General features: G+C 36.3%; 1 pseudogene; it reads right to left on the reverse strand.

Moving 5' to 3' along the window:
• Positions 1 to 687: 687 nt before the first annotated feature.
• Positions 688 to 8,654, reverse strand: LOC112652152 (ubiquitin carboxyl-terminal hydrolase 1-like; annotated as a pseudogene).
• Between the last annotated feature and the right edge of the window lie 384 nt (positions 8,655 to 9,038).

A 9,038-nucleotide genomic window follows, 5' to 3' on the forward strand; every position in this document is an offset into this window, starting at 1 on the left:
ATATATTACTTTGTATCCTACAACTTTACTGAATTCATTTTTGGTGAAGTCTTTAGGGTTTTCTTATATAATATCATGTCATCTGCAAAACAGTGACTGTTTTACTTCTTTACCAATTTAGATGCTTTTATTTATTTTTCTTGTTTGATTGCTTTGGCTAGGACTTATACTACTATGCTGAATAAAAGTGGTAAGAGTAGACATCCTTTTCTCATTCTTGATCTTATGGGAAAAGCACTCCATTTTCCCCATTAAGTATGATGTTAACTGTGGATTTTTCATAAATGCCCTTCATTATGTTGAGATATATTTCCTCTAAACCTACTTTGTTGAGGGATCTTCTTCTCAATGGATACTGTAATTTGCAAATGGTTTTTCTGTATCTATTGAAATGATTGTATGATTTCTTCTACTGATGTGCTGTATCATGTTGATTGACTTGGGAATATTGAATCATGCTTGCATCTCAGAAATAAATTATTCTCAAATGTGATGAGTGATTCTTATAATGTATTATTGGATTTGATTTACTAATATATTGTTGAGGATTTTTGCATCTTTGTTCATCATGGATATTAGCCTATAGTTTTCTTTTTTCTTTCTTCTTTTTTTTTTTTGTAGTGTCTTTATCTAGCTTTTTTTTTCTTTTTTTTTTTGTTTTTTGTTTTTTTTTTTTTCATATAGCTTTTATTTATAATACTCCAAGCCAACAGCAGCAAAGCACTTCAAATGAATAGTTATAACTTCAGGCATTTTGTCAAACAAAAGACTTCGTTCAGCTTCAGTATAATAATGGCAATTTTCACAGAAATATTTATCTTCTCCTACAATCCTCTCCAGTGAAGCAACTGTGAAATTGCCCATCTCAGGGTCTTCATTTCTGTTTTTGGCTCTGGAGAAATTTCAGAACTCTCCTCTACTTTGGAAAGCTCATCTTCTTGTACTGGCACACTGATGTCCTGAAAATCTTCTCTTCTTTCTGTTAAACTTTCACATTCAAAGCAATGACTCCTTAATACCAGCTGACCTTGAAATAATTTCTCTACTAGCTCAAAACCAATTTGCTCTGCACCTTTGTTTATGGGCTTAACTTCATTAACATTAACGGGCTTAACATTATCCCCTGGAGATTCAAGTTCACAAGCATTAGTTGTGTTATCATTTTCATACTTCCCCAAGTCCTCTTCAAGATCATATTCATTTTCTTTCAACTGTTCTTTGGATTCCTGGTTTGTTGTTATTTTCCCCAGACTACAGAATTTAGAAAGAATGCTGGGTTGCTTAGCTGCAGGCTTTAACCAATTTATTTTAACTCTTGATTTCTTTTGTGAGGGTCTTGCATTTTCATTTTCAGAAACACACTTGGGGATTATTTTAGAAGGAATCTCTAATGTATCGCCTATAGCTTCCTTTTTTATCTGGTTTGTCTCTAGTTCTCTTCCAATGACTGGTGTTCCTTGGACACTTTAACTTTTTTCTGCATGTTACCAAATTCAATGTCATTTTTCTTTTCCCATTTCCTTTTGGGAGTTTTTCTTTATAATCTTCAGAAGGCCTAAGATTGTCCATCTCTATGCTGCTACTACCACTCATTTCCTGTTTCTGATGAGGTTTTTCTTCTATCTTAGTAGATAATTCTACCACATTTTTTACTTCTTCTTTTTTTAGGAGTTGGCATGTTTCTTGAATGTTTCCCAAAATACATTGTAATACTTCCTGTGCATCATGCTGTAGATATCCTTCATACATAGGGTATGAGTTCCCTGAGTGTGTTAAGCAGTCACCTTGGCTGGTAGCAAGTTCATCAGTGTATTTTTCTGGATTTAAGAGAAAGCTAGCCTGAAGCTGTTCAACTGAAATGATCAAGGACTGTAAACTGCATATTAGTTCATAACTTGCCAAAGAATCTTCTTTGCAATTTCCCTTATCTTTTTGATTGGCTTCATCTTTTAGGGCTTCTTTCTTCCTTGAAGAAAAGTGGTAATTGAGTCTGGCATCCGGCTCCCTGCGTGGAGCCTGCTTCTCCCCCTGCCTGTGTCTCTACCTCTCTGTCTCTCATAAATAAATAAATAAAACCTTTAAAAATATATCCATTAATCCATTGGTATTATTATTTATTTCAATGCTTAAGTTGTCCCAGCTTTGGCCATTTGTGAACCCCTTTAAGCTAGAGGTGAGATAAGAAATCTAGAGTGGTCAAAGTTGGGAAATGCCCTTCCCCTTAGGTGGAATGAGGCTCTGGACTTAACCTCCTAAGGAGAAAGGTTTTTTTTTTTTTTTATTTGTTTTGTTTTTAAAGATTTGATTTTTTAAAATTATTTTTTAAAAGATTTTATTTATTTATTCATGAGAGACACACACAGAGAGAGAGAGAGAGAGGCAGAGACACAGGCAGAGGGAGAAGCAGGCTCCATGCAGGGAGCCCGATGTGGGACTCAATCCCAGGTCTCCAGGATCACTCCCTGGGCTGAAGGCGGCTCTAAACCCCTGAGCCACCCGGGCTGCCCGAAAGTTTTTATTATGGAGATGAATATGGGCATATTTCAAAATGATTATTTTTCTTCTCCCCATGCCCAAAACATAAGATTTCATTTGGTTATTTACTGTGAGAACTTGGTGGTATTTCTGGAATAGAACCTGCAGAAATGTGACTCTCCTCCAATAGACCCCAGTGTGTTTTCATTCACATGCTAATGCACACTCAATCTCTAGCAAGCAATTACAATTACTATTTAAATGTTCCTCTCCAGTTGTAGCTCCAGTGGCTTTTCTTCTAGATAATTCTATCTCACCTGTGTCTCTAGATTTCCCTGTCTTTGTATATTTTGGAATAGCAGTTCGCCATGCAACCTTCATTTTATGATGGGTCCAAGAAAAGTTGTTCAGAGTTGTCTTGTTGTAGGGATGAAAGTGACAACTTCTGAGCTTTTGACGTTATCAGAGCTAAAACTTGAAGTCCAGTGAATTGATTTTCCTTTAAAATTTTATTTTTTTATTTATTTTATTTTTTAAATTTTTATTTATTTACGATAGTCACAGAGAGAGAGAGAGAGGCAGAGACATAGGCAGAGGGAGAAGCAGGCTCCATGCACCAAGAGCCCGACGTGGGATTCGATCCCGGGTCTCCAGGATCGCACCCTGGGCCAAAGGCAGGCGCTAAACCGCTGCGCCACCCAGGGATCCCCCTAAAATTTTATTAAAAAGTTTATTTTGTTAGTTTTCAGTTTATACCATAATTGAGAGGAAAAGACAGAGATTCCCAATACACCTCTCACCCCATAATGCTTATACCCTCCTCCATTACCAACATCATTCACCAGAGTGGTAATTTGTTACCAACTGAATTGTATACCCAATATCCAGGCACTTTAATGTATTTAAACTATTTTTCACAAAACAACAAATATGTGAAGGAAATAAAACAACAGGTGAATCAAATATGAGCATACTTCCTGCCTTTTGTTTTCCTTTTCCCTCCTAAATGTGAAGGCATTTTTAGATATAAAAATAAACTGTTTTCAAAAATAAGCACACAGAACATAACACTAACTATAGTGCATCTCCTTTTATTGTCTCCATTTTACAAATGAGTCAGTCAAGTAGACAATCCTTTGCTCAACATGCTGGGTATTGGGTCACAAAAAAAGATGATAGGGAGGAAAAATGTAATTGTATTAGATAATGCAAAACAATAACTGCAACAAATTCTCCTGCTTCATAAACTTTTTATCATAAGTGCTGAGTTTCCCATTTATTTGATTTGAATGTGAAGAAATAAATTTAAACTGAAACAGTCAGATTTGGCAAAATACTAAAGCCTAAACACTTTTGGGTAAGCTGATACTGTTACAAATATTTAAAAATGATAAGATTATATTGTTACCTATTTGTTTTGATCAAGTTATAAAATGGATTCATAGGAGTTGATAAAATATAACACAACTTAATATTAAACCCAAGAAACTTAAATGTTGACCTTATAATATTTGTACAAATATACTAAATTATCAATAGATTAATCAATCGATAATCTTAGCTAATTTTTAATATATAATGGCTCAAGCCATTCCATCAGCACTACAAGGAATGGAAATGAATTTTGAGCCACAGTAAACTGAACTTTCTGTTTTTATCTGTTTTTATCTGTCTTAACAGGTCTAATCATGGCTAAATGTAAGCATGTTTAAATATTAACTTTAGTTAAATTGAAAATGAATTTTACTTCATTATGTTAGAAGGTTCTAATGCTGATTTAAAAAATAACATACAATTCTTATTTATGTAAATTCTCAAATCTCTTTGGTTACATACTCTTTATTTGGATCCCTTCCATCTATATATTATAACAGTAGGATTATCTCATAGTAATATTACAATAGAAGTTTATTTTCACTTTATTGTGACCTTTCCCCTAGAACTTATGTATACTTTCTTTGCTTTTCAAATCTCCTCACTTAGCAAATATCATTGGGAATAACTCCTGGATGTAAAGGAAAAGAGGAAATTTTATGTTGTACCAGTCTGTGAATTTTTTTGAAACAAGGCATGAGAAGCAGGTATCTTAAGTTATAATATTGGTTCCAAGAAGCTATTGAGGAAGAAAGAGGGACTGTTTGTAACATAAGACATTGCCTGTTTTTGTTTGTGGCAATAGTAATTGTGGAAAGGGCACTAGAAAGTGGTCAAAGGTTTTAGTTGGGTAGGATACTTATTAGGTTGGACAACTTATACAAATCACTGAAGCTACCTTGAGATTCAGTTTATTCATTCACAATAACCTTATATTATTAGGTTTTTATATAAAATGTTATCTAGTGATCAATTCCTGTTGGGATGTTTCACAACTTTCTAGCAAAACACAAAGTCAAAACCAGAAAACCTCAAAACATTGAAAAATAAAAATAAGATAGAGAAATTAGGTTGGTGATTTTTAGATTTCCTTCCAAATCAATTTTTCTGTTATATGAATTTTTAGTAACCTAATGACATTGCAATTTCTGAGGGCTGCATTTAACCTCCACTGTGTGCCATTATCCTTCAAAAATTTCAAGAGCCGATATTTGGTTGAATTGTAAATCAGTTTGAATTAGGTCATTTCTTAAAACTTGATATATTCATTCTAAAATGGTGTATATGTATAATTTCAAGAATCTGTGAAATTTTAACCTGTGGATGTTATTAGGCATTATGTTAACAGCAGGATTTATTCAAGTAACTTTCAATAACAAAATGGTATGATGTATTCAAATTATCCTAATGTTCATCTAAGTACAGGCTTATGGATAAGAAATGTTTTAGAGTTCATATGCATGATCCTCTGAATCAAAGCAACCAAAGTATACTTAATACTTGGGAATTTCCTTCTGTACTATAATTTGAATGCATTAGATATAATATGATTTCTGAGGAAGCTATTATGAAATATAGCATTAAAATTTCACTGGCTTTCTGTTTCTAACCAAGTAGGATCAATTGTTAATAGAAATTGCTCTCCCCTGTAAAACAACTACAAAATTGAACAAAATATGAGACAGCTATTTTCAGACTTTGGATTGTAGGCGGTGCAAGACTATGCCTACTAAAAGAAGGGGAATGAATAAGGTGAGTTCTACACTTAATGCAGCTTTCTGGCTAAAAAATATTTTTGGCCTGCAGCAGAAGAATATGGAAGATACTGCACCTGGAGGTTAACTATACTTTGCACAGCAAGTTATTTCTTGAAAAGAGATCTAATGGCATACTTCAAAAGCTACCACAGTCCACACCTTACAAATTAAAATTCCACTTCTTCATACATGTTCATGGAGCAGCTCCACAGAGGTCTTTCTTCTTGAGGGGAAACTTAGAGTCTCCAGTTAGTTCTCTAAGCCTCTCTTCTGTCTTTAAGTTTGGTTTTGGGGCCCACACCAGTATTCACTGTCTCCCTCCACCACTATCCATCCTAAATCCTCTCATTCTTAGGTTTTATCTGCATGTCTTGTCGTCTTACCTGTTGGTGTGACCCAAACCCATTCCTGAAGAATCTCAGCCCTTGGAAAGTACCCATTTTTTAGGCATGTGTCCATTCATTTATAATTTAGCAAAAGAGTCCCAAGAGATACCCAAGTGGATCAACTGAGTTTTGCACATTCTTTCACATTCTTTTTTAAAGATTCTACTTATTTATGAGAGAGAGAAAAAAAGAGAGGGGGGTGCAGAGATATAGGCAGAAGAAGAAGCAGGCTCCCTGCAGGGGATCATGCCCTGAGATGAAGGCAGGCGTTCAACCACTGAGCCACTCAGGCTTTCCTCTTTCCCATTTTGTAAAAGCAGACCTACCTTTTCTTTGTGATCAAGGTAAATTATTTCTGCCAAGATACTGACTCCTCTTCTCACTAGCTGGTTTCCGAACAAGAGAAGTCAGAATACCTACAGGACAGCCACAGTTGTCCCTCACTATGTCTTTTTGGCAAGGGTTCACCTCTCTTTAGGGATCAGAATCTCTAATTGTACGGAATCCAGAGATGTGGCATAAGAAGCACAAATTGCCTCAGTGAGTCACTGGGAGCAATGGTGAGTGTAACTTTAGACTTCCACTCTTTGGTTCCTGGATTCACATAGCCTGTCTGTGAGAGTGGGAGAAACAGCCTCATAGAATTTTTAGCTGTAGTTTGTATACTGCATTCTGAAGAGTGGTCTACCATTCTTGAAGTTCTTGCCTCTGAGCTGGAGCTTTAGCTTCAGGGTCACTCCAAGGTTTATTACAGCAGTTGATATGCTATGTAAAAAAAAAACAATGGATCTCATAAATTTGGGGCTACTTATTCAACTATTTCATCGTGAAATGGGTGCCCTGGTCAAATGCTTTATTTTGTGGGATTCTAGGCTTGTGGATTAGGCACTCTATAAACCCATGGATAATAGTACTGACTCAAGTTCTGCAGGCAAAAAACGTGAGCCCATATCTGCAGCTGTACTTTTTGTAAGAAAGAATTACTAGCTTCTCCAGCATGGAGGAGGCCAAAAAGCATAAACTTATCACAAAGCAATGGGTTGGCCTACTTGAGGAATAGGGCCATATAGGGTTAGTGTTAGTGTTAGTGTTACTGTTAGTGTTAGTGTTAGTGTTAGTGTTAGTGTTTACTGCTGACAAGTTGGAGATTGAGAGGCAGCAGTAGCTAAATAGGCTTTATTAAATAGGGTTCATCTTGGTGGTCCAATATGAAACCTATGTTTCTACCACTGTGGCAAATCTGGTGCCTATGCTAGTTCTGGGGTGGCCAATGGGAAGTTGTGGCTTCCATCAACTGGCAAGTTCATTGTTCAGTGGGTCTTCCATGGCAGGTGCTTTCTAAAATATGTTAATATGTGATAGTGAATTCTTGACACTTTGTGCACATTACCATATGTCCATCCATATGTTTCCACTTCAGAACTCTTTGTGTCCAATATTCCAATGTTTTCTTTCCATGTTCCTGGCCAGCTGGCCAGGCTTCTGGTCACTTTCCAGAAATCCATATATAGTTTTCATCTATGCCTACTTGTTTTTCCACACAGAGTAGATGCCAGGTGAACCATTTAAAGGCCTGTCTATTGGGAATATTTTCCTTATTATTGTCTCTCAAAACCACCCTTGCATGTGGCTGTAATTCAGCTGCCATTCATTTTTAATTTGCACCTGTATACTGATTTAGAATATCTGAAATCCAAGCTCAGGTTTTTCCTTCTCTTTCAGCTTGGCCTATAGAATACTCGCATCCTCATGCCTATAGATAGGAGCTAAACGTGAGATGCTGGTATAATGTTGTAGGGTAAAATGAGGCCTGGGCCTTCTACTCATGTATTCTTTTGATGGACTACTGCTTACAACATCCACATTTATGACTTGGCAGGTCTAACATAATCCAGGTCGAATGGATACTGTGGTCACATATTGACTGAATGTTTTACGGTCACGTTATCAGGGTCAGTAGCAGGCCAGGATTTGTTTTGCAAAAGGTGTTGAATTCACTGATGCAGGTAGAGTAGCCTTATTGCAGAACCTAAAGGCCTGCATTATGATTATCTTGATGGAGCTTGACATAAACATTAACACTGTATCTCAACACCCTTGCCACATCTGGCCCCACAGATTTTGCCCCATGGGATGGACTAAGTGGAAAGGCTGCTTCCAGCACACTTTGAATCTGCCATATGGGTCTTTTCTGCTCCAGGCTTTACTCAAGCTGGCAGCCATTAGTATCACCTATATTTGGGCCAAAGCAATATTCGTAGGCGTGCAGTGCATTGCCTCCACAATCTAAAGATGTTTACTGTTACTGTGCTGCCTCCTTTTAAGGGGGCAGCAAGAGTGCATGCGAGATGTAAAAATTGGTCTAATATTACTTCTGAGATGGTGCCCCAGTGTACTGTACCCCTCATCACTGGGCTCCTACAAAATTAATGGACTCTTAAGTGGGTTAATTTTCTATTCTCTGAAGCACATGTGTCTTATCAGGACTTTCAATGTGAACACCCCTTGCTGTTTCTGACTAGATGTCATAGATATGATGGATCAAGATGATATTTGGCAGGATGTTCAGGTGGAACAGATTACCTTGGAATATATTATGCAGAGGGAGGAAGAGTTAACTCACCTCTGGTGCAAAGTCGTAAATGAGTATTTTTGTCCACATCGTCTGAAAAGCTTTTTTTTTAATTGTCTTTTTGAATTGACATAGAAGAAGATGCACTTTCAAATCATTGTTTGCATACCCAATGCTTGTAACCATATCAATATGTTCTAGCAATAATACTCTTTCCAGCATAGCAACTATGATTTAGGCCTACTACCTAGTTGAACTTGCAATTGTTTATAGTCATTTTACATTATCCATCTTGTTTTCTGCAGGGACCATTATCTACTAGGACTAGACCATCTCTTAAGAATTATGGTAGGGACCACCACATCTACACATTTTGGATACATAATCTAAGTTTTTAAATATTTAACCTAAATATTTAGATATTAAATATAGATTTTTTTTTCTCTTTAAAAAACTTGCTATTCATTATTGAAG

The sequence above is a fragment of the Canis lupus genome, chromosome 13 (genome assembly GCF_003254725.2).
Source record: "Canis lupus dingo isolate Sandy chromosome 13, ASM325472v2, whole genome shotgun sequence".
NCBI lineage: Eukaryota > Metazoa > Chordata > Mammalia > Carnivora > Canidae > Canis > Canis lupus.